Below are 27,839 nucleotides of genomic sequence, written 5' to 3'. Positions count from 1 at the left end.
CACTCCATGGAGCAAACAGGAACAAATATTGATGCAAAATAAGGATTTGGTTTTGTACTAGTTGCGTATTTGTTTTATAATTATGCGACCGCTTTTACTTCTTTTACATTTTCTCTCGATTTTTGTGTGCGCTGTTGACAATTTGTTTTTCCATTCATACTCACTTGTCTGTAAACAAGTATTAAACATTTCAAAAACGGCTATTACGATTACAATATGGACATAGATTCTGGTACAGCCTATAGCTGCATACAGACTTAGGGAACTGATGAAACGCGAAGGTACCATAAAAACAATTTTTCTCTATACTGAGTACTTTTTTTAGCAATTTCGTTTACAGACAGAATGAAACTTAACAAAAGCATCTTCAAACATATCCTTAATTGATAAATAAGTCAAGACAATTTCTTAGAAGAAAACCTGTAAATCTTAAGTCCACAGACAGACTTCGTTAAACCAAAAAGCGAGTCATACATCCTCTTACAAGAAATCTCGCACCATTGGAGAAAAACAGTGATTGGCGTTGTTTTAACCATGTTTAATGAATCGCCGCCTCAGCAGGCAAATACAGTCCTACTCTTCTACGACGCTGCTTGAAGAATTTCAACTCCCTCGATAAATCTGTCAACAACAGGCTGAGAAGTTGTGCAGCGCTTGCTTTGTCTTTCAAATGGAGCAACAGAGATATTTTAACTAAGATGCTTCTATGATAGCATTTGTTCGTTTTGTTGATGAGGCTCCGACAGAAGCAGCTATTCTATGGGCCTTTTCTAGAGACTACAAATGATTTAGAGACAGGGCCTGCGAATTATCGGTAGCTCGTGGGGAAGACAACAAAAAGTCAAAGCTTCCATTCTTTGAGATTTATGAACGCAGTGTATAATTCAACCAAAAAAAAGGGTGAACCCATCGTGCAGGCTGCACCATGTAACTAAAAATACGAATTTAATCCACAAAAATCTTCTGCAGCCTAGAATTCTTCTTAGCCCCGTGTGAAAGTAAACGAGTGCTAAATACACTCGGCCTACATCATACGAATGATAGATGACAGCAGCCAAGATATTACAGAAAGTGGTTAACGTACGCAAGATGTCTCCTGTTTCCCGCATGGGAAAGATTACCATGTACCAGAAAATTTGAGAAACGTTAACTTTTTATTCATTTGCAGTATTTCGTAAATATAGAGTATTTGAAAATTTAAGTACTCACAACGCCTATCTGTAGGCAAATGAAACACATATCTTATGACAAAGTATAAAAATTTACAAGAAAATTGCTATATAAAGTGACGTCTTAGATGTATTCCCCTCTCTTACCTCGGGATACTGACTATCCAGAACATTCATTGCACTTGAAAAACCAAGTATAAGGTCTGAAATACATTTTTAAAATTACTTTGCAACGATTCTGATTCACGAAGTTGTGTTATAAGGCATTTCGAATGTGTTTCATACTCTGCAGAAACGAATAAGAAAAGTTGATTGGCTCGCAATGTACTACGTCAGTGGAAGGTAAATTTAATGAAATGTCCCTGAAAGAGTTATGGATACACATAGGTAAGGAATCTCCGTATCTGAGACAAAAGGTGTCGATAATTCTAATTCCTTTTGCAACAAAACTTTTGTGTGAAAGAGAGTTCGCCACGTTTTGCTGAGCACTGATCTGAAAGAAAGATGCATCACTGTAATTGCAGAGTAATACAGTTTCACAATGAAAGGAAAGTATCCTACATACTACAACATAATGCGTTCTTGTATCTAGTTAATGAAACTGAACGCAATATTTCTAATATTCTTTTTAATTGTTCCCTAACTTACAGAATTGTATAACCGTAATTCGGAATAAAAGCACCAAAGGCATTTTTTTATTTTTGAAACAGTCATGCCGTCACTGTGAAAAATTCAGTAATTTATGATCTGAGTATTTGAAATCGTACAGGATATAAAATCGGTTCCAAAATTGTGAACGAACGTTCCCTAAAATTTATGCACCGTCATAAATTTCAAGCAGGAAGAAGGTAAGATACTGCATTGATGAAAAGAGAGGGGAAACAGGAGGGAGGGGGACAGAACGAAAAAGTGAGAGAACCTTTTGCAAAGTGACATTCATACAGACAGTGCTGTCGATTAGACATATCACCTCACAGGAGAATCGAGACTGTGTTCAGAATTCCAGAAGTGTTCATCATTAAAAATAGCTGAACGGTAGCATTAAGCGCGCCAAGCTACCCGAGAGTCATGAACTAAAATATCCGCCACTATCGGCACCTACAACACCACCCTTAAGCGTAGTGAACCAAATGGACGTGTTGAACGGCGTTCACTTATGTATACCGTCTCCTATGAGTAGTTGTTCTTTCATGACACTAAAAACAAACAGAAAGTCACTTTTTACTTGAGTATTTGATAAAATGACGTGTTGTTACCTACACATAAATAACCCTCAAGGCAAAAACGAACAATTTGATTGTTTAGAGTTAATGTATCACAAACTCTTTCTGTATTCAAATGAAAACTTCAGTCTCCTCCACGCACAATAAAAAGGATACAGAGACCATTTTACTCTTTTGCCGCATTAGATGGCCTCGATTTTAAACAATGAAAACATTTCTAGTAATATTTTTGTATTTACTACTAATTTACTTTCGTGTATTATCAAACATACACTCTGACGATTAAAATGCTCCTTTGAAGTCCCTAGTTTGTATTAAAGGCCTGTTGCTGTGTGTGGAAAAATGTTTGTCGTTGACCGCAATATTCGGGGTTTTTACGGTTCATTTCGTTGATTATATTGGGGTCATAAACAGGCGGGCTTACAGTTATCTGCGGTTAACATTTGTATGCATTCAGCAATAATCGTTTAACGCAGAGCAACCTCATATGAATATGCGGTTTCACCCTTTAGACGTGTCGTCTATAAAATAAAGCAAACAACATTTTCCCCCAAGGGATTAAATGCCTAACAGAAATTACCCAGCCAGTCTCATTTATAGAACAGCTGTGAAATGTTTGACACCCCCGTTACGAAATTGGTTATCTTACTTCTTGTACCCGTATTTACGGAGTCTTCTCTGCATCGTACATTTATATTCGTCTATGCTCGGTTCTCTATAAGAATATCTTTAATTTGTGATTTTAGTCTTTTATACTAGGTTACTTGTTGATAAACATAAGTTACATTATGAAGAAGAGGTGATCACATTTCCGTCCCTTTATCTCGATTCAGGTTATTCTTGAAACTTCCTGGCAGATTAAAACTGTGTGCCCGACCGAGACTCGAACTCGGGACCTTTGCCTTTCGCGGGCAAGGGCTCTGGCAGAAGTAAAGCTGTGAGTACCGGGCGTGAGTCGTGCTTCGGTAGCTCAGTTGGTAGAGCCCTTGCCCGCGAAAGGCAAAGGTCCCGAGTTCTAGTCTCGGTCGGGTACACAGTTTAAATCTGCCAGGAAGTTTCATATCAGCGCACACTCCGCTGCAGAGTGAAAATCTCATTCTAGGTTATTCTTGTTCCCTAAACCAGGCTGGTCCCGGGATACTACGAGGACATGCTGAAAAGTAATGCCTCCCAATTTTTATGCTCTTAAACCTTTTTAGATAAATCAAACTTTGTTAACATTATACATCTTTATTCTTCACGTCTACATATTTATTTCTCAAGATAGTCACTCTGGCGACGAACACATTTCTACCAACGAGAGATCAGTTTGTTGATACCGTCACAGTAGAAAACTTGACTTTGTTGACGGAGGCACAACCTCACCTCTGTTTGCCCCGCTTCATCACTATCAAAGTGAAGTCGTAGAATGTGTTCTTTAAGTTCTGGAAACAGATGAAAATCGAATGAGCCAAGTTAGGACTGTATGGAAGCTGATCGATGACAGTCAACCCAAGACGTTGCATTGTACCAGATGTCGCGACGCTCATGGTAATGGAGAGGGAGCTCCATGTGTGGACGAACTCTTAGAATTAGAAACTCGAATACAGCACGCGTTTGTCACGCATCTACATAGTTACGAATAACGTTATACACCGCCACGTTACACTTCACAACTCGGAGCCCTCTAGTGGCACATGGCTACAAATATGTAGACCAGAAGAATAAAGATGAAGAATGTTAATATTGTTTGTTTTTACTCGAGAGAAGATGAACTTCTTAGCCAAGATCGCTTGTGAACAATCTTTATTGTCGATTATCGGTTTCGGTATGCAGGGTTACCATTTTCTGGTATCGATAAAAGATTATTACATGCCCCCTATAACTGCCGCATAAGTGCTCTTTCTAAAACAGGTATGTGAGGGACGAAATGAACGATGCATCGGCAAGTCAACATCAGAACCACAATGTGTAGAGCAATTCGCCAAACGCTCGTGTCTCATACCACATACTACTGTGTCCTTCAATGCAACCATGGCACCGCTGGACATGTAATAACCTTTTATCGAGATCTGAAGATGGTAACCATGCTTGCCGAAACTGGTAATCAACAATAAAAGTTGATTACAAGCGATCTTGGTTATGAAGTTCACTTTCTCTCAAGTAATTATTACAGACAGCCCCTTACTATTCAAGATAAGTAAACTAACATTTATTTGAAAAGATTTAAGCAACATTTCATAAAAATTTCTCAGGTCTTACTTTTCAGCAAGCCCTCGTATTTCAAATAAGATCATCCATTCTTATTCATTTCGACTTTAATGATATGGCCATCGATGGAACGTTAAAATCTAACATTTTCTTTACTTCGTCTTCTCTGCAGGACGACCCGAAACTCCATAGACAAAATTTAATAGGATTCTCAGGGACATGTTCTGAGTATTTTGGTAAAGGGGCCCGTGGTTTCCGGCAGCTCGTTACAGCATAATAATTTAATTACGATTTATTCGGTTTCCTGTCCCAGTTATCCTTATTCTTTGAAAATATTTTCACAACACTGATTAAGTCAATGCAAGAACATTCATCTGCAAAAGTACTTTATTGTGGCTGCTGTAGTTGAGGGAATAGCTCAGCACTGCGTCTGTGAGCCGCTCTGGCATTCAGTAAATCTGTCCATACATCCGCGCATCGCTCTTAACGTACAACCAACACTGCCGCAAAAGCAAGCCCGAGACAGAATCGAGCGGTACTGAATGCAAGCTTGAAGGCGAAGAGCAAATTGGGCAGTGCTGTTGTTGGCAGCAAGTGTCACGAGTGAATGGATCACGTTTTTCGCCAAAGTTACACACGGAGCATATCGTCGATATTTGTAGCATTGTACATATACTATTAGTGTTATACATATATAAAGATACATGGATTTCATAAATGAAACAAAATACAATTTCTCTGCAACGAACCACGAGAGACCATGTATCAATTTCACCTAAATAATCAGAAACTATCTCTAAATAACGTCACGATTTTTGTTGGTGGAGTTCGGGTTCAGTGTCTATAACACAACAAGTAGTGTTTTCCCATATTCATAACTCTGTGCCTCGCTTCGAGTGGCGCGGAAGATAGGGGCAATGAGTAAAATTTTCATACTATACATAAAAAAGAAATAATGTCTGGATAGATGACGGTTACCCACTCGAAAGAGAAAATCAGTAAAACTTTGAACGATACAGAGAAACATACTTTTCTTAATTGGATCTAGGTACGGCTATTAATATTGTATTTTAATTTTGAAGATCATTTGAGTACTCTATCTATGATAAGACTGGGCCACAGTTCAAGTTCAGGCTAGTAGCCGACGCCGCAGTCCTGTGACGTCATGAACACGGCAGCGGTGGAACATTTTTAAAAAATGTCCAAGATGGTGGATGGCAGGAAATGTGACTATATGCAAGACGGCAGATGGTGGGAAACTTAAAAGTTAAAGATAGTGGATAACTGTAAATTTAAAATTAAAGATAGCGGCAGCAGGAAATTTAACAATTAAACATGGTGGTCGGCGTGAAATTTATAAACTAAAGATGGTTATGGTAAATTTAGAAATTGAAAAATTGTAAATTTCTACAGCCAACGAGAGAGCTTTTTTTCCAAAACCCACCATGTTCAAAAGCGTCCAGTCATACAGTTGTATCACCGCACTACTTATCAAAAAAATTTCATAAGCGTACACGTGTACAGACAGGCACAGACACGCACACGCACACACAGACGCACGCACACACACACACACACACACACACACACACACACAATTACTCGTATTTCACACACGGTAGCTCAAGTTCCTCGTAATGGATGATTTTCAGATGAAATAAATAAAATTGAGGTTTCAAATGTTTGGCCGGCCGGTGTGGCCGATGGATTCTAGGCGCTTCAGTCTGGAACCGCGCGTCCGCTACGGTCGCAGGTTCGAATCCTGCCTCGGGCATCAATGTGTGTGACTTCCTTAGGTTAGTTAGGTTTAAGTAGTTCTAAGTTCTAGGGGACTGATGACCTCAGATGTTAAGTCCCATAGTGCTCAGAGCCATTTTAAATGTTTGCTTATTTGTCACACAATAAGTCAATTACGAAACACATTTAACGTTTTTACAGTTTCACGTGTACACGATATAACAGACCACCTCCGTGGCCTAGCAGTTAATGTTACTGCCTTTGGTGAGAAAGGACCTGGATTCGATTCCCGGTACCTCCTCAGATCAACCTGAGGTAGGGAGGTCTGGAACGGGATTCATTCAGAGTCATCATAAAATTAGTCAGCATCGTTTTTCGGGCGGTATTGACCCAAAGCTAAAGTATTCAAATTTGAAATCTAGTAAAACTGTGTTACGAGTACAGCAGGTGTTTTGATGATTTAGGTTTCTCTATAAGTAAAGATACAATATTCCACTAGCGAATAAAAAGAAAATTGGATTATGCAAAGACGAGATGAGTGACGAACCTATTAAAGAATGTTTCGGTAAATGAGCTGAAATGTATCCACTAGATACTGAATCAGGATGTGTAAAGCGCAGAGCAAAGGGCGAGGTAAAGTCTAATGTCACAGAGTTAGCTATTGATAGTTACTGACAATGCATGTTGGGTTCTGATGTTGCAACATGATGTTATTAAAACCCTTCATAGTTGACTATTTCGACGGCACGTACCACTTACACGATTCTTAAGCGCTGAGTTCACACACGCCCATACTACACTGTCATCAATAATTTTAAATACCTTTGTACGTGCATCACCTACATCTACATGAGTACTCTTCAATTCACACGTAAGTGCCTGGCAAAGAGTTCTTTGAACCACCTTCACACTATTTTTCTACCGTTCCACAGTCTAACGGCGCATGGGAAAAATCAACACTTAAATCTATGTGTAAGAGCTCTGATTTCTATTATTTTATTACGACGACCAATCCTTTCTATGCATCTTGGCGAAGGCAAAATAATTTCGCATTCAGAGGACAAAGTTGATGGTTGAAATTTCGTAAAAAGATCACGCCGCCACGAAAAACGCCTTGTTTTAACGATTGCTACCCCAAGTAGCTCATCATATCCGTGAACTCTCTTCCCTATACAAAACGAGCTGCCCCTCTTCGGACTTGACCGACGTCTTCCATCAATCGTATCTGGTAATGATCCCATGCCGCACAGCAGTATTCTAGCAGAGGTCGGACGAGCTTAGTGTACGCAATCCTACGCTCAGGGACTGGGTGTTGTGTTGTCCTAATCATCATCATTTCATCCCCATCGACGCGCAAGTCGCCGAAGTGGCGTCAAATCGAAAGACTTGCACCCAGCGAACGGTCTACCCAACGGGACGCCCTAGTCACAAGACTTCTCTTTTTTAGGATAGTTGTTTCAAACTCAACGTGTTCCGCCAATAAAATGCAGCGTTTGTTTTGCCTTCTCCACAACATTATCTATGTGATTCACACAATTCAAGTTGTTCTTAATTCTAATTCCTAGGTTTGTAGTTGAATTACTTTTTACATCTATGTGATTTATAATGTAACCAAAGTTCAACAGATCCCTTTTAGTATTCATGTACAAAATTTCACATTTTTCATTATTTATAATCAATTACGACTTGCACAGCATACTGGTATCTTGTTAAAATTTCCATCTGGTTTTGATATTCTAATTACTTTACTAGACAGTAAATTACAGCATCATCTGCAGATGCTCTGATTGTCTTCCAGGTCGTATATATAAATTAGGAATTGCAGAGGACCTATAACTCTTCACTGGCAAACGCCGGATATCCATTTCTGTTTTACTTTATGATTTACCGTATGCTAATACGTACTGTGACCTTTCTGACAGGAAACCGTGAATCCAGTCGCGCAGTTGTCACGATACTCCGCCAGGCAATTTGATTAGAAATTTATTGTCAGGAACAGTGCCCAAAGCCATCTAGAAATCTAGAAATAACGAATGAATTTGGAATCCCCGGTCGATAACTCTCATTACTGCATGTGAATAAGAAACTAGTTGTGTTTCACAAGAAGGATATTTTCTGAATCCGTGCTGTATGTCAATAGAACGTTCTCTTCGAGGTTCAAAATGGTTCAAATGGTTCTGAGCACTATGGGACTTACTTCTGAGGTCATCAATCCCCTAGAACTTAGAACTACTTAAACCTAACTAACCTAAGAACATCACACACATCCATGCCCGGTTCCAGACTGTAGCGCCTAGAACCGCTCGGCCACTGCGGCCGGCTCTCTTCGAGGTAGTTCATGATGTTCGAATACAGTATATGTTCCAAAAACCTGCTAAAAAAAGATGTTAGTGATATGGGTCTGTAATTTATCGGATTACTACTACTACCACGTTTCTTGAATACTGATGTGACCAGTGAAGCTTTCCGTTTCTTGGTAGGATCTTTCGTCGTGCGAGTGGTTGTATATGATTGTTAACTACAGAGCTATTGCATCAGCATACTCTGAAAGCAACTGAATTTGTATACAGTCTGAACATGAAGATTTGCTTTTATAAAGTGATATAAGTTGCTTCACTACTCCGACAATATCTACTTCTAAGTTGCTCATATTGGCAGTTGTTCTTGATTAGTATTCGGAACACTTACTTCGACTTCTTTGGTGAAGGAATTTCGGAAAACTGTCTTCAGTAACGCAGCTTTAGCGGCGTTGTCATCGGTAGTACTACCAGTGGTGTTGCGCAGCGAATGTATTGATTATGTCTCGCCGCTGGTGTGCTTTACATACGACCAGTACCTCCTTGGATTCTCTGTACGATCCCGGGATAGAGTTTCGTTGTGAACGCTATTGAAAGAATCTCGCATTGAAGTCAGCACTAAGTTTCGAGCTATGGTAGAACATCACCAATCTTGGAGACTTTGTGTTCTTTTAAATTTGGCTTGCTTCTTTTCTTTGCTTCTGCAACAGTTTTCTGACGTGTTCTGTGTACCACGTGGGATCAATATCATATTTTATTAATTCTAGTTAATTCGATGTAATTCTCTCAGCTGCCGCCGATGCTACACTGAAGGGCCAAAGAAACTGGTACACCTGCCTAAAACCGTGTAGGGCCCCGCGAGCACGCAGAAGTGCTGCAACACGACGTAGCATGGACTCCACTAATGTCCGAAGTAATGATGGAGGGAACTGACACAATTAATCCTGCAGGGCTGTCCATAAATCCGTGAGAGTATGAAGGGATGGAGATCTCTTCTGAACAGCGCGTAGCAAGACATCCCACACATGCTTAATAATGTTCATCTCTGGGGAGTTTGGTGGCCAGCAGAAGTGTTTTACCTCAGAAGAGTGTTCCTGGACACTCTGTAGCAATTCTGAACATGTGGGTTGTTGCACTGTCCTACTGGAATTGCCCAAGTCCGTCGGAATGCACAGTGGACATGAATGGACGCAGGTGATCAGACAGGATGCTTACGTGCGTGTCTCCTGTCAGAGTCATGACTAGACGTCCCATATCACTCCAACTGCATACGCCCCTCACCATTACAGAGTCTCCACCAGCTTGAACAGCCCCTGCTGGCATGCAGGATACATGGATTCATGAGGTTTTCTCCATACTCGTATACTTCCATCCGTTCGATACAATTTGAAACGAGACTCGTCCGACCAGGCTACATGTTTCCAGTCATCAACAGTCCAATGTCGGTGTTGCGGAGCCCAGGCTTAGTGACGTGCAGGCATCAAAGGTACACCAGTGAGCCTTCGACTCCGAAAGCATATATCGATGATGTTTCGTTGAATGTTTCGCATGGTGACACTTGTTGGTGGCCCAGAATTGAAATCAGCAGCAATTTGCGGAAGGGTTGCACTTCCGGAACGTTGATCGATTCTCTTCGGTTGCCATTGGCCCCGTTCTTGCAGAATCTTATTCCGGCCGCAGCCATGTCGGGGATTTGATGTTTTACCGGATTCCTGATGTTCGCAGTACACTCGTGAAATGGTCGTACGGAAAAATCTCCACTTCACCGCTACCTCGGAGATGCTGTGTCTCATCGCTCGTGCGCCACGTTCAAACTCACTTAACTCTTGATAGCTTGTCATTGTAGTAACAGTAACCGATCTAACAACTCCGCCAGACACTTGTGATCTTGGCCGAGCGGTTCTAGGTGCCTCAGTCCGGAACCGCGCTGCTGCTACGGTCGCAGGTTCGAATCCTGCCTGAAGTCATCAATCCCCTAGAACTTAGAACTACTTAAACCTAACCAACCTAAGGACATCACACACATTCATGCCCGAGGCAGAATTCGAACCTGCGACCGTAGCGTCTAGAACCGCTCGGCCACACCGGCCGGCTCTGTGTATATTTCTGGTGGATTTGGATTTTGTGGTGGTTAGTCTCGCTATAACGACACTGAGATCACTAATCCCTATTTCCGTCATGATGGTCCCTATTTTCCTCAGTATTACTTGTGTCCGAGGGGTCAAGTATGTTTTCCACCCATTTACATTTCGAGTGGGCTCGTGAACTAACTGTTCTAAATAGCTTTCAGAGAAACCATATAGTATAATTTATTACCACGTTTTATACCAAGCATCGGCTTTGAACATGTATTTTCGCCAACATATCGAGGATATACTGAAGTCATCACCAACTATAATTGTATGAGTGAGGTACCTATTTGTTACGACACTCAAGTTTTCTTTAAACTGTTTAGCAATTAAATGATCTTAGTCGGTGTGGGGGTGGGGGGGCGGTAAAAGGAACCAATTATTAATAGGAAACAATCATTTATAGCTTAGACTACTGAAATGTCTTTAGCAATCCTTTTCATCACGAAAACATTGCAGAAAGAAGATGTCACACTACTCCGATGTGCAAAACTTCTGTATGACACGTACAGAAGATAGCAGCATCAAATGACTGACTTCTAGTAGTGCCTGCTTCACTTTATTACCTATCTTTCTGCTTAGTCATCGAGTCAGTAATTTCAAAATCTCCAAGCAAGTCATACATTGCCGATTCGACAAAAACGCATGAGTGCTTCTCTCAGACAAGATAGGACAAGCTGAGGATTGTCCCAATATGGAAAATGAACACTCAGCGAGCTCAGCCTTGCCAATGCTTGCCTGCCGAAAGAAATTGGCTTGCATGTCACATAACGCTGAGCCAGGGGACAAATGAGCCGCATTGTAACTGTTCGTTTGCACATTTTTGACATGGCTTTTGCATTTTCTGAAATAACATTTTTGAATGATCTGAAAATAGGTTCTGGCCTGTAACTACTCGTCGAGTGACGAAAGAAAGTGAAATTTGCAACTTTGGCTGGTTTTTCGTTGTGCTGAGCTTGATAGAACGATAATATCGGCAAATCATTCTCTATACCAGAATGTGATGCAAGCACTGTTTTGGATTTCTATATTGAAATACACAGTTTTTATCACGAAAAGTAGAAATTAATGTTTTTGGAGCATTTGGCTTGCCGCGGAACCTGAAAATGGTTAACGGCAAACGAGTAATGGGTAACAATAAACAGGTGAGAAGTAACATGTAGTAGTGAACTGGCAGTGGATAATGGTAAACGGAAAACACTAAATGGGTAATAGGTACCATTTATCGTTCAACTGTTTTATTGTTTAACTGTTTACCGTTTACGGAATAACTACAGACATTTGCTTGCAACTGGTTCAGATGCTGATTGAGCGTTGCAGTTGTCAACATCCCCCTCAATTTAAAAAAAAAAAATGATTCAAATGGCTCTGAGCACTATGGGACTTAACATCGATGGTCATCAGTCCCCTAGAACTCAGAACTACTTAAACCTAACTAACCTAAGGACATCACACAACACCCAGTAATCACGAGGCAGAGAAAATCCCTGACCCCGCCGGGAATCGAACCCGGGAACCCGGGCGCGGGAAGCTAGAACGCTACCGCACGACCACGAGCTGCGGACCCCTCAATTTCGTGGGACAAAATATTACTCTTTAAATCTGGGTGATGAAATCTCGTCGAATTATCCGCAGAAACCGGGCGTTGTTGCAAGAAAGTCAAGCTGAAGTTGACTCTGTGTTTAAAACCCGTTCCTCAACCACTACAGATATTGGAGCAACTGTTCCGAAAGGGCAAGGGGCCAATACAGAGAAGATGAAGCAAAAAAAAAAATGCTTTTGTGAAAGCAGAAGGTGGAGATACTGGGCGAGAAGTAGGATGATTACGATGGGGAAGATGATGATGAAGAAGAAGAAGAAGAGGAAAAAATTATGATGATGATGATCCTGAAGAAAAAGAAGGCGATGATGATGATGATGATGATGATGATGATGATGATGGTGAAGAGGATGGTTCCGATGAGGAAAATGATGTTCACTATTGGAAGACACAGTCCAACTAATCGCCAGCACATACAAACTAAACGCATTGGAATGGCGTGAATTAATTACTACAGTAATTAATTTTCTTGATGGCTTTGAAAACGGTAGGTAATAATTCACACAATGAAATACCATTTATTAAGGAGGAACTCTGAGAAGTATTCATTATTGCTTGAAGTTTACGAGGTCTCTCAAAAATAATAAAGTGAACTGCTGAATGGGATGTTCTGTATGAGAAAATTCCGTCATTTGAAATACATCGACAAAACGTGCATTGTGGAAATTCAAAAAATTTGGAAGCAGTTCATCGGATTCCGCATGCCGAGCAGCATGCATTGGATCTTGGAAACAGATAGCAAGGGATCGTATTCGATTTCAGAGAACTGAAAATATAAACCAAATTATGGTGCCAATATTACAGATAAAGTGTCGTTAGAGAAGGTGAGAGCTTGGCAGATAGACATGTGTTCATGTAAGGATCTACTGTTTGCAATAGATGATATTCTACAAAGTGCTGAAGATGAATAAGAATGTGTCAGCAGAACTATTTGTACTACAAAACAAAGTTACTGTGATTTTAATGTATGCTTGAAAACAGAAAAACTGACATACGATTTATTGTGTGACAGTGAAAAAATTTATACCTAGAATTTTCCCTTCCATTCTCTCCGTAATGGATTTTTTGATGTCTATATCAAGTAGCATTTACAGAGATAGATTATGAAATTTGACATAAATCATTAAAGTGGTGTATAAAACGGAAATGAATTTTACTGACGAGGCAGACTTTTAGATACTTACACAATTTTTTGATAATGAGTGGTGAAACATTATAGTATACCTGGATACTTTTGAACATGGCGGGCTTTGACAGATTAATATATTGCGATGTCATTGGCAGTTTCATTTTTATGAATGTTAATTTTTTTCCATTTTATATTTTTAAGCACTGCATCTGGCTGTTTCATTTAAGAAAACTTCCCGCCAGTGTACTTGCATATTTTTTAAAAAAATTTCCGCTCTTGGATTTTTAATTTCCTGTCAACACCATCTTGGATTTTTAAATTTCCCTCCATCAACCATTTTGGATTTTTAAATTTTTCTGCCTCCGCCACCTTGATTCCATCAAACAACTGCAGTCCTGAGTAATGGTGGAAACTTCAACTATGGCCTACGGTCCTCACAGATACGCTACACATTTAAAAAAATATTATAGTGTTGTAAAACAGCGAAGACTGTTTAGTTCAATGACATACAGAAATATTTGCCAGGGAAGCAGATTACTCACTTGAAGGATATGCAAATTACTGAGTCTCTGTCCGGCACAAAGTTTTAATCTGCCAGGAAGTTTCAAGTTACTGAGAGTTTTTGCGAAGAATTTCTATGACTGGAATAATGAAATCATGCCTTATTCCTCTTTAACATATACCATCCAAGAAGAGCGTGATGATTTACTGCACCTTTCGTAATTATTGATTTAATCAAGAATTTCATGTGTCTCTCCGTCTGTCACAAGTCTTGGATTTGAAGTCACTTCAGTGACTTGCGTGTCTCTGTCGTTGTTAATGAGTTTAATCTGCTTCCCAATTGGTCTAAAGGGTCTGAACGAAGAAAGATTATGGTTTAATGTTCCGTCGACAAAGAGTTCATTAGAGACGGACCACAAGGTGGTGGTGATGATGATGATGTTTGGTTCGTGGGGCGCTCAACTGCGCGGTTATCAGCGCCCGTACAAATTCCCAACCTTTGCTCAGTCCACTCTGCCACTTTCATGAATGATGATGAAATGATGAAGACAAGGACCACAAGTGGACGGATTAGGAAAGGACGAGGAAGGAAATGACCGAATCGTTTCATAGGAACAACCGCGGCATGCGTCTTGTGTGGTATATGGAAATCACATTCCCGACGGGTATTTGAGCCTGCGTCCTCCCGAATATGATTCCAGTGTCGTAACACTGCACCACCTTACCCAGTGAATAATTCGTGATAATCCCATCATTCTCTTACACACAAACCAGAATTACTGTGCGAGGTTGGAACATAACTCATGAAAGAAGCTATGCTGCGCGTAAAGATAGTATATAGGCAGTATGTAAGTTAGGAAATGACAAAAATGAAAGTCACATTAGTAAATACAAAAAGGTTAATAAAAGACTTTAGAAATATGCAAAAGAATTTGGGAGCAAAGTTTTGAAAATACTGTTCTAGAAACTATGACCTCTTGGAGAAAAATCCTTGTGCAAGGTCAGAGGCTTAAGCAAAGAGTTGGGCGAGTCAAAGAACGTTTGGTATATTTTGCAGCCGAGAGCAAGTGAACTCACTTCTTTAAAACTGTAAAATTAGAAACCCGCAATTTTGAAATAAAAACCCATATCTAAAGTTGAACCTCATGAAGTTCTTGTGTGCAAACACAAGGACAATTGTGCACGAAGGGGAAAGTTTGATGAAGCTCGCTTATGAAACGACAGGGTGAAGAATCTTATTCATGATGGCTGGTTCGGTAAATTCTCTTTGCTCTGGAACAAGGTGCTTTCATGGTAAATACGCCATGTACACTGTTCAACCGGAACATTATGACCGGCCGGAGTTGCCGAGTGGTTCTAGGCGCTTCAGTCTGGAACCGCGCGACCGCTACGGTCGCAGGTTCGAATCCTGCCTCGGGCATGGATGTGTGTGATGTCCTTCGGTTAGTTAGGTTTAAGTAGTTCTAAGTTCCAGGGGACTGGTGACCTCAGAAGTTAAGTCCCATAGTGCTCAGAGCCATTTGAACCATTTTGACCACCAACCTTCTCCCGGTAGAAACCCGTCTACGCGATAGCAGCGTCACCTGGCGTGGAATATCTGTTCGTCAGAAACACGGACGGTGCATGTAGTATCACTGAGCATGCTGTCCGTGTGCACAATGGGGAAGGCGCGCGATATATCTGAGTTTGACAGAACGCAAATTGTGATGCCACGGATGCTCAGCACGAGCACTTCGGAAACTGCAAGACTTGTCCGATGTTTGAATAATACTGTGGTGAGTGTCTTCAACACGTGACGAAACCAAGGCGGAACCATGCCCAGACGTCGTGTAGTTGTGCGGCCAACCCTCATTACAGATATCGGACGTCGTAGACTGGGCAGACTGGTACAACAGGACAGGCGGCGAACTGTGGGAAACTAACAACAGATCTTAATGCTGGTCAGAGTACAAGTGTGTCTGAACACACAGTGCACCGAATACTCCTAACGTTGGGCCTTCGCAGCAGACAGGCCATGCTTATGCTGATGTCAACACCACCATTCGACAACTACGACTGAAATGGGCACTTGATCATCGGCATTGGACGTTGACGCAGTGGCGGAGCGCTGCATGGTCTGACGAATCCCGATATCTTCTTCATCATGTTGATGGAAGGGAGCGAATCTGTTGTCTTCTAGGGGAACAGCTCCTTGACACTGCAGCGCGAGACGGGGACAAGCTGGCGGTGGTTTCATTACACTCTGGGGAACACTCACGTGGGCATCCATGGGTCCAGTGGAACTCGGCCAAAGAGTATCGTACACTGGTTGCAGACCACGTACACCCCTTCCTGACGTTCACGTTTGCCGACGGCAGTGGCATTTTTCAACAAGGTAATGCGCCATGTCACAAGGCCAGGAGTGTGGTGGAGTGATTCAAGGCGCACAGTGGCGAGTTCCAGTTGATGTTCTGACTCCCCAACTCGCCAGATCTGAACCCGGTCCAACATCTCTGGGATGTGATTGAACGTGCCATCAGATCTCATCGCCCCCCTGCCTGGAATTTACGGGAATTAGGTGACTTGTGTGTGCAGATGTGGTGTCAATTCCCTCCAGCGACCTACCAAGGCCTCATTACTTCCACGCCACGACGCGTCGCCGCTATTATCCGTGAACATACCGGCTATTAGGTTGGTGGCTACAATGTTCTGACTGATTGGTGTATAATCACAATGTTAACATGAGCTAGCTAGCAGCAGCAGTAGTAGTAGCAGCAGCAGTTTTGCTCATACATAGCTCACTTTTATAAGGATACTGGACATACCATGGTGTTTCAATTTACGTATAAAAAAACATAAGCATTTACGTATTTAGAGGTCTAGTTTGACATGGACGGGCAGTTAGTTGGCTGTTGTCTTGTTGTAGAAACTATCCCGGGATCTGCCTAAAGTGACTTTGAGAAACTACGAAATACCTAAATTAGGATCGCCGGATAGAGATTGGAGCCTCCGTCCTTTACAGTACAAGGCTAGTCTTTTTAAAACAAAGTGGCCTTGTACAAGTAATCCCTAGTGCATAATACCGGTTTGCAAAGAAGTTATTTGAGAAGGTAAAAGCATAACTCTAACGTTTGACCTCGATGATGAGTATTTGGCTTAATGATCGAAGGTACTGAGTTTAGAAGCAGCTGTCCCAAATGCTATTTTCGCTTCCTCATGCTGAGTCTCCAATAGCGTTGAAATCGACTAGACAAATTCTGACCTGCGTTTCTTTAGTGCAAACAATGTTCCACTTACAGCAGTTTACACTTCAGGATTAAGAAATATCAGATAATCTGGGTTCAGCACCAAGAAAGGATTCGATAAATTATTCTGTGGTAAGAATGGAAGGAGTCGGCCATGTGTGTTCACCTGCTGTTAGTCCTTTCAACAAAGGAAAATTTGGGGAAAAATTGCGTGCAGTCGCAAAGTTTTGTACAGTTATAGGGCGAAGTGTAATGAAGAACACACTAAAAATACTGACTGGCGGGGTATGAGGGTGGGGGTAGAGAGACGTTTTTCTCGAATAGCTCGAAAACCACGGCTTCTAGACAAAATGCTATCCTGTACAAAATTAAAGTACACCACATTTCCTACAAAGAAGATCCTTTATTATTTCTCTAGGACTTATAGTTTCCGCATTGCAGGGGACGATAAACTTATTAAAGATAGTATTTTAATGGTATATAATTGATGTTTGTTGTTACATGAAATGAGTTAAATACAAATCATAATTAATCTAAATACAGCTCTACTGTATTTAGAGATAAATTGTGTTCCGGCGGTGTCAAAGGGTAGAAAGGCGGGGGTGGAGGTTAGAAGCATGATGGAAGGTGGGTCGCCAGACAGTGGCAATGTACTTCCCTCCTTCAAAGATCTGCAAAATGAAGATCGAGCACGCGATTCCCCAGTCTCTCTGCGAAAAAAACAGCTACGGGGTATTTCACAAAGTTATGCCGCCCCGTGCACTGCTCGCTTTATGACTCACTGGCTTCACAGTGTGCAGAAATGCCCCGAGGTGTTTATTTTCCACAAACCTTGTTAACTCTGCATGGAATACAGATATAGCTTACTGATAATACTAACGCATGAAATGAATATGTTTAGAATTTATGTAAATCTCAACACATTGTACTACAATGCTAAAGATAAACTTATTCTTAGTGATCCTGTACGGCAACTGTAGCATTCTACCGGAAAAGGCCTCTTCCTCCACCGCTTTTCAGTTTACAAACAAACTATACCTTCCCTGTATCCCGTCCTGCTCTCTCATGTGAGTAGACAAAATAACTTCACTGAGCTCTTGTTTAGCGCACATAATTTTAATACCAGTTTATTAGGCGAGTACTCATCTGCAGTTGTTAAATAAGCAGTTATGTATAGAGCTCAACAGCTGTAGATGTCAGGTGTCTACCACACTGAAGAGCCTGCTCCAAGTGTAACATACTGTCAATGCGTATTCAAAATGTCGATTTCACTGCCTCCACCATGAGTGGATGGAATACTTTTCGTAGTATAAGGGGTATCAAATGCATCACCTCAGCCCTAGACTCTCCAAATCTGAAGACACCAAGAGACTTAAATTGTATGCCTCTGCAACAAAAGTAGGTCACCTAGGTGTTACGGAATTTCAGATAATTCAGTATAAGCAAAGCAATGCATCGCATAAGATGACTGTTCTAGACTTGTACATTATAAGTCCCATTCCATCAGATATATTCCAACCCACCTTGGAAGATGTACTGTGAATGTATGGTAAATGGTTCCACTCGGTGCAGCCTACTCTACAAGTGCCAGCAATTCCCAAATGGATGAGATTTATACAGTCCACCAGTAACACAGTTCATGATGAGAAAAGTACAGTAACATCCACTAATTCATCAACAAGAGACTACAACACGGTTACATGGCTTTACAAAACGTTATTAACGATAGACAGCAGCAAGGTGCCACATTTACCAGTCCAATCCCTTCCCCAACAACATCACACAAATTATACACATCTGATTCACTGCATATAGGAACGCTTTTTACATAAAAGTCCACTTACGAACTGTAAATAAGTACTGACATAATTAACTGAAGATCACTATCTAAACACGAGCTCAGTGAAATAAGTTTGTCTACTCACATAAGAGAATTGGCCAGGAAATGCTGGGGGGAGGGAAATAGTCTTTCTGTAAACTGAATATCGAGCAGCGCTCTCGGTGGACGGAGTCGCCTTTCCCAGCAGAACGCTACAACAGCCGCACTGGATGACTAATAATCAATTTCCCCTCTAGCATTGAAGAGCAGTGTGCGCAGATTTACGTAGGTTCTGTTCATAAGCGTGTCTTGTGTTAGTATTATTAGTAATTCATATCCGTATTCCATGTAGTGTTCAAGCACTTTGTGAAAAATAAACACCGCGAGGCATGTCTACATACTACGTCACCAGTACTTCACAAGGCAAGCTGAGAAAGGGTCGGTATAACTTTATGAAATACCCTGCAGCCGCTTCTTGTGACTTAGTGGGGTAGATAGTGCGGGGAATCACCTGCTCGCTCTTCAGTTTGCAGACCTATGAAGGAGGGAACTCCAAGAACACAGTCCAGGGACCTACCTTCCCTCATGCTTTTACCCTCCACCCCCGCATCCTCCACCCTGTTACACCACCAGATTACACAAGTTACACCCTAATACGGCTCTACTGCACTTAGATGTGGTACACATATTTAACACTGGTTCTTAACCCGCTTCACTTAATAATAAACATTAATTTTACACCATTATAGCACTATTTTCAATAATCTGAAATTTTTCTGTGTAGTTTAGTTTTGCTTTGGGACACATTATTGCTGTGTGCCGCAAGTTTTGAGATATTCAAGAAAATGCACATACCCAAACGAAAGCGAAGAATGAAAATTTGTACCGAGGCCGGGATTCGTACCCGGGTCTCCTGCTCATTAGGCAAATACACTAACCACTACACCACCTTGGCACAGTGGCTTTACACAACTGCACGAACTACTCAAACACGGCTCCCTCCTCAATTCAAACTCTCATTCACATTTCAGTCCACTTGATACTTCCTCTAAACCTGAACAGCACTGCACGAGGTCCCCCAAGTGTAATGAAATAGTACCTCAGCAGTTTTTAGATCGACGCCGATGTTCCATTACAATACAGTTGTAGAGCCTCTGCAATACTATTCGAGTTTAGGGGGAATACCAGGTGGGCATTGATTAAAGCACCTATGCCTAGGCTTCTGTCAGGATCCCCCGTTTCGTTTGATACTGTGGTGCTGTTCCAATGCAGTTGGACAGTCTCTGCAACACTGCCGCGCAAGGTAGCCACGCGGTCTTAGGCGCCTTGTCACGGGTCGTGCGGCTCTCCCCGTCAGAGGTTTGAGTCCTCTCTCGGAAATGGTTGTGTTTGTTGTCCTTAGCGTAAGTTAGATTAAGTACTGTGTAAGCTTAGGGATCGATGACCTCAGCAGTTTGGTCCCATAGTACTTGCCACAGAATTCCAATTTCTCTGCAACACTGTTCGAGATTAGAGGAAATACCACGTGGGTATTGATTAAAGTACCTATGCCTGGGTTTTACGCAGGATCCCCAGTTTCCTTCGATGTTGAGGTGCTTTTCTAACATAGCTGGAGAGCCTCTGCAATGCTGTTCAAATTTAGGAGAAATATCAAGTGGGCTGATACCTGAATTGTGATTTGGAGTGAGCAGCGAGCCGTGCAAAGGTAGTCCGTGCAGTTGTGCAAAGCCACTGTGCCAGGGTGGCGTAGTTGTTAGCGCGTCTGCCTAGTGAGTAGGAGGCCAAGGTTCGAATTCCAGTTTTTGTACAAATTTTGGTTCATTGGTTGAGTCTGTATACGAAAAACATAGACGTTCGAGAGTTGAAAACCATAAAATTTCATTTGGTATTCAAGAAAAACCTAAAAAACTGGCCTTTAAACTCTCACACACCACCAGTCAGGATATTAAGTATATTTATTGTTCATGCTGTAGGAATCAGCATGGGTTTCGAAAAAAAACGATCGTGTGAAACCCAGCTCGCCCTATTCGTCCACGAGACTCAGAGGGTCATAGACACGGGTAGGTAGATGCCGTGTTTCTTGACTTCCGCAAGGCGTTCAATACAGTTCCCCACAGTCGTTTAATGAACAAAGTAAGAGCATATTGACTATCAGACCAATTGCGTGATTGGATTGAAGAGTTCTTAGATAAAAGAACGCAGCATGTCATTCTCAATGGAGAGAAGTCTTCCGAAGTAAGAGTGATTTCAGGTGTGCCGTAGGGGAGTATCGTAGGACCGTTGGTATTCACAATATACATAAATGACCTTGTGGTTAACATGGGAAGTTCACTGAGGCTTTTTGCGGATGATTCTGTGGCATATCGAGAGGTTGTAACAATGGAAAATTGTACTGAAATGCAGGAGGATCTGCAACCAATTGACTCATGGTGCAGGGAATGGCAATTGAATCTCAATGTAGACAAGTGTAATGTGCTGCGAATACATAGAAAGAAAGATCCTTCATCATTTAGCTACAGTATAGAAGGTCAGTAACTGGAAGCGGTTAATTTCAGAAATTGTCTGGGAGTAGGCATTAGGAGTGATTGAAAATGGAATGATCATATAAAGTCGATCGTCGGTAAAGCAGATGCCAGACTGAGATTCATTGGAAGAATCCTAAGGAAATGCAATCCGAAAACAAAGGATGTAGGTTACAGTACACTTGTTCGCCCACTGCTTGAATATTGCTAACCAGTTTGGGATCCGTACCAGATAGGGTCGATAGAAGAGATAGAGAAGATCCAACGGAGAGCAGCGCGCTTCGTTACAGGATCATTTAGTAATCGCAAAAGCGTTACGGAGATGATAGATAAACTCCAGGGGAAGACTTTGCAGGGTACGGGCTTTTGTTAAAGCTTAGAGAACATGCCTTCACCGAGGAGTCAAGCAGTATATTGCTCCCTCCTACGTGTATCTCGCGAAGAGACCATGAGGGTAAAATCAGAGAGGTTAGAGCCCACACAGAGGCATACCGACAATCTATCTTTCCACGAACAATACGAGACTGGAACAGAAGGGAGAAGCTTGCCCCTGCTTGTGTACAAAACTTTGCGACACAGCTATTTCTTCCTCCAGCCGACATTTTCTGGTTTTCGTTGACCGGGCTGTTTGCTCTGAGAGCGACCGAATGTGTGCCGGACGACGGCGCGGCGGGCCAGATGTCTCGCAGCCGCCAGGGCCGGCCGCATGTTTTTGCCATGCTGGGCGTGTGGCGTACCTGTTGCTTCTGACGTGGCCGCGCAGGCGGCGACACCGCGGCGCGGAGGGCAGCGGCGGCCACCATTTGTCAGGGCGGTAACGAGGACGCAGCCTGCCTGCTCACGCCGCGATACCGGCCGCTGCTTGATATACGGCGCGCGCGAGCCACCAGCCTCGCCGCTGACAACGCGCGCACTTCCACTTCCATCGCAACTGGACGTGGACACATTTCCGCAACATGGCCTTTCAGATGATGCACAGCGCATAGCGGACCCGTATCCCTACGAGGTCAAAATTTCGTTTATGGGTTTTTTGAATATTGAAATCATAGAGACTTTACGTTTTTATGTTTCATTTAGTTAATTGTACGGATTCGTATTTTATTTTTTAAATATGCTGCCATATTTTCTGTAAAACTCTGCCATTAAAGCTTGTCAGAAAATCCACAGATAATACACTCGTATCTGTGGAATACGTTCCAATAGTTGCTTAACATTGTAGCTAATAACTGCAGGTGCAAGACAGACAAATATGTGTTTCTCTTGTATTATATGCTTACGATAAATAGTGCTACCTGCTTCCGACAGTTGGAAACCACCAAAAATAGATTGATTTGCATTCCATACGACGCTACAATCTGCCCCCTCCACTGTGACTAACCCCGATCTTCAGCTCAGAGTGACCACAGACAATAAGCAAAGTTGCTATACACTGAGGAGACGAGAGTCATGGGACATGTCCTAATATCGCATCTGAGCTCTTTTTGCCCGGCGTAGTGCAGCAACTCGCCGTGGCATGGACTCAACATCCAATTGGAAATCCCATGCAGATATATTGAGCCATGCTGCCTCCAGAGCTGTCCATAATACCGAAAGTGTTGTGGCGTGCAGAATTTTCTGCATGAGCTGACCACTCGGATATGTCCCATAAATGGTTGATGAGATTCATGTAGGGCGATCAGGGTGGCCAAATTACTCTCTGGAATTGTCCAGCATTTCCTTCTAACAAATAGCGAACAACTGAGGCCCGGTGGCGTGACGTCGTTGTTTGGAAACATGAAGTCCATGAATGGCTGCAGATGGTCTCCATGTAGCCGAAAATAACCATTTCCAGTCAATGATCGGTTCAGTTAGGCCAAAGGTCCCAGTCCGTTCCATGTAAACGCAGCCCACACTATTATAGAAAACCGCCAGCTTGCACAGTGCCTCGTTCAGAACTTGATTCCATGGCTTCGTGTTGTTTGTGCCACACTCGGACCCTACCACCAGCTCTTACCAACAGCCTGACCAGGCCATAGTTTTCCAGTCGTCTAGGTTCCAACCGATACGGTCACGAGCCCTGGGGGGCGCTGCAGGCGATGCCGTGCTGTTAGCAAAGGCAGTCGCGTCGGCCGTATGCTGGCATAGCCCACTATCGCCAAATTTCCCTAGAGTGTCCTAACTGAACTTTCGTCGTACTTCCCACATTGATTTTTGCGGTTATTTCACGCAGTGTTGATTGTCTGTTAGCACTGACAACTCTACACTGCGTTGTCCGTGGTGAGAGGTAATGCCTGAAACTTGGTATTCTCGGTAAACTCTTGACACTGTGGATCTTGGAAATTTGTATTCCCTAACGGTTTCCGAAATGAAACATCCCATGCGCCTAGCTCGAACTACCATTTCGCTTTCAAAGTCTGTCAATTCCCGAATTGTCGCCATAGTCACGTCGGAAACCTTCCCACGTGAATCACCTGAGTACAATTGACAGCTTCGCCGACGCACTCCCCTTTATACCTTGTGTAGGTGACACTACCACCATCTGTTTATGTGTGTATCGCTATCCCATGACTTCTGTCACCTCAGTGTATATTACTCGTACTTTGCCTCAATAATATATTTTCCAGATCTGGCCTCTCTTATTTCACTCTTCTATTAACTGCATTCTGTTTGATGCTTCCATTCCAGACGGCGAGTGTTATAACACGTTATTTGCTGCATTGTAATTTGTATAATTTTTAAAAAGAAAATATCACCACTTAGGGCCCGTTACATCGGTAACAGAATAATAACAATTTACTACGATAATGTGGACAGTGCTACTCGCAATACTGAGGTTGTGTGTAAATAGTTCCGAGAAGCTTCACGAATGTGGAGATCACAATTGTATTCCAGGTCAAATTGCACAATTCTGGGAGTTCAAGGAGAAGAAATATATTCATAAATGTTTGCTGACGGCATAGATCTGTACGGAAGGCAAAAGGACTCGGAAGATCGGTTGGACGGAACGGATAGTGTCTTGGAAAGAGACCTGTGGTGTCTGCTGCATTGTCTTGTGCCGAACGGTACTGCTTATTAAACACGTGTGTATTACATTATCTTTGCTTGATAAAGGTACAGCCATCAAGTCATTGATTAGAGTGACAGCAGCCAATTATGGACATTGTTGACGTTAGTCCGTAACATTGCGTGCATTGTGTAACATGAAAACCGTCCAGTCGCGTTTTCCGCCAAGACTTGAAGTTTGCCACCAGACTCAGAACTGTGGGATAGTGTTTTATTCTAGGGTACCTCATGAATTTAAAATTTCATTCTATCGGTGCGGCCTTGGTAAACGTTCCGGCACTGTCAAGTTTGTGGAATGGTCCCAATAACGCCGCCAGTATTATTTTCTGCATCGACTGCATGTTGTGCGCACGCACGGCACTCAATATGCTTCCATAGGTACTGTGACGCTGCAACTTAATGACATCTTCCAACTGTTTCTGCACCTGCTGCGTGGTGCTTACAAACCTGCAGTCCACGTGATGGGTGACACTGATGGAGCAGTGAGGAGTGGTCTGGCTGACTTGTGCCTGCAAAGTGAAGATATAGGGCAACTAGATTGGCCAGCTCGTTCCTCGAACGTGAATCTGATTCAAAACGCATAGAAACGGTATAGGTCAAACGACTGCAGGCCTAAAAATGTCATTATGGACATCTGCAATACTAAAAAAAAAAAAAAAAAAAAAAAGGGCGACTGTCGAACAAGAAGAGGCGTCACTGCATCTGTGCTGGACTGACAGAGTAGTTGTGTGTCGTGTACTGGCATGTGTGAACATCACTCTCTATACTGACGCTTTCTACGTCTCCAAGGAAGGTACCACACAGGCAGTAGAGTCATTCATGGTGCGTACCAGTTTTCTTATTTACGCTGTACTCGTATAATTTTGTGATGAGTCACACTATTCCGAGGACGCCTTTTAGTGCGTCTTTTCCGCTGTACGAGATGATTTTACGCGGATCTAAAGGATGCTTCATTTTTTGACGTGAATGTGATGACGAGATTGCAATAAACACAAATAAACTGGCAGAAGAGTTGGCTGCGTCTTTAGACATGAGTATTTCCGAGGCAAGATACTATCACAATGGAATCTCAATAAATTAAATGGCTAGAAGGAGCGGGAAGTGGCACTTACGGTTTATTTCGCTGGCTGCTAATGAGAAACATAAGGCTAGATTTTATTGTAGCCTAAGACAGCTAGCCTTTCCCGCAACAGTCATGTGTTAGATTGTAGAGCTAACATCTGGAGAAGGCCTAGTTCGAAGGAACACTGTCGATTTCGTTTGATCCATCAGGCAATACATTTGTTGGCTCTGTAGAAGCTTTCTGCATTTGTGAGAATGTGGACATGCTGTTGTAACTATTATTCCGAATTTTTTCTTCTCAAAGATTTGATAAGTTTCAAAAGAAATAATAGAATTTAAGTTTAGACGTCAATTGCCCTGCAGGTTTTCCAAGTGAAATCAGCTAGAAGTATAGCTCAGATCACTAGTGCAGGAGCAGGGAACAGTTATCACTGTCTCGTAGGTCAAATAGAACTGGTGAACTTATTTAAACAATTTTAAGTGCGTCGTGATGCAGGTATTCTACCCAGGTCCACCAATAAAACGTTTCATTTGTCATCCATGTAGTAACTAGTAAGTACAGCCCTTTGTGCAACCGCGTGCTTTGTCCGACGTGAGGACGACATGGACAACCTCGTGAAGAGATACGTTTGATACCTAGCGATCAGAGTTCATACTGCCGAGACCATTGCGTGTAAGTACCAAATGGGCTTCATTTGTTCTTTGCAATTTTCGACGTTTTCCCGTATTTATCTACAATTCCACGCATGCACTTCACAGCATGTTCCAGCTCTTTCTGTCGTATCTCCACTTATTTTCCTGCTGCGCATGTTACACACCACACAGACCTCAAGCCGAACACAGGAGCAGTCGTCTAGCAGCGGAAGCTATTGTGTGTTCTGCTACTGCTTATCGTGGTGTGCGATTCTCAGGTAAAGTAGCTGTGTGGCCCAACTAAGGCGCAAGTTCGAGAAATATGCCCTTTCTATATATTTATACAACTAGTGGGAACAGTACAACAGCTTGCTTGCTAGTCTTTTTATTTTTTGTCGGTGGAAACTACATTTCGCTGATGTCTCGTATTGGCATCGATTTCTGTTCCCGCGGAAACTTAAGAATTCTGTGAGCGATCGGCAGTGGAGCTGTATTTCTCCCCTGCTCGATCGTGCTCGGAATATTTACGAGCTCTGCAAGGGGCACGTTTCTGAAACGATCCGTTGTATTTGTACATCAGAATGCGCAAACCTGCAGCTAAGTTCGCCAATTTAATCCCACATAAAATGAGATGGTGAGAGTGGTGCTAAAGATTCGGTTATGTTCGTGTTGTTTACGTAATGTTATGTATCTTTTTCGTATCAACAGTTCTTTAAAGGTTTGGAGAACTAAAACTGGACGGTTTTCATGTTATACACTGCATGCAATGTTACGGACTAATGTCAACATTGTCCATAATTGGCTGCTGTCAATCAAATCAATGACTTGATGGCTGTACCTTTATCAAGCAAAGATAATGTAATACACACGTGTTTAAGAAGCAGTTCCGTTCGGCACGAGACAATGCAGCACACACCACAGGTAGCAATAAGATCTTTCCAAGACACTATCCGTTCCGTCCAACTGATCTTCCGAGTCTTTTTGCGTTCCTTACAGAACTATGCCGTCAGCAAACCTTTATAAATATATTTCTTCTCCCTGAACTCCTAGAAATTTCACTATATCCTTCAAAAATTATTTGTTATTTAATAAGTACAGTAACGTCTGTAAAATCGTTCTGAATTCTCTGGAAATGCCTCCTGACAATATATGCTAGGTAACGAATGAATGGCTGCCACAGGTGTCACGCTCAATACACACTGAGGTGACAGAAGTCACGGCATACCTCCTAAAATCTTGTCGGACCTCGTTTTGCCCGGCGTAGTGCAGCAGTCCGACGTGGCATCGACTCAAGAAGTCGTCGGAAGTCCTCTGCATAAATATTGAGCCACGCTGCCTCTATAGTCGTCCATAATTGCGCAAGCGTTGAACGTGTCCCAAAACAGGTCGATGGGCGATCTGGGTGGCCATATAATTCGCTCGAACTGTCCATAATGTTTTCAAACCAATTGCGAACAACTGTGGCCGGTGACATGGCACATTGTCATCCATAAAAACTCCATAGTTGAATGGCTGCAAATGGTCTCCAAGTAGCCGAAAATAACCATTTCCAGCCTATGATC

The sequence above is a fragment of the Schistocerca serialis genome, chromosome 2, assembly GCF_023864345.2.
Source record: "Schistocerca serialis cubense isolate TAMUIC-IGC-003099 chromosome 2, iqSchSeri2.2, whole genome shotgun sequence".
Taxonomy (NCBI): domain Eukaryota; kingdom Metazoa; phylum Arthropoda; class Insecta; order Orthoptera; family Acrididae; genus Schistocerca; species Schistocerca serialis.
The sequence above is the reverse complement of the archived record's forward strand: the minus strand, read 5'-3'. Positions refer to the sequence as shown.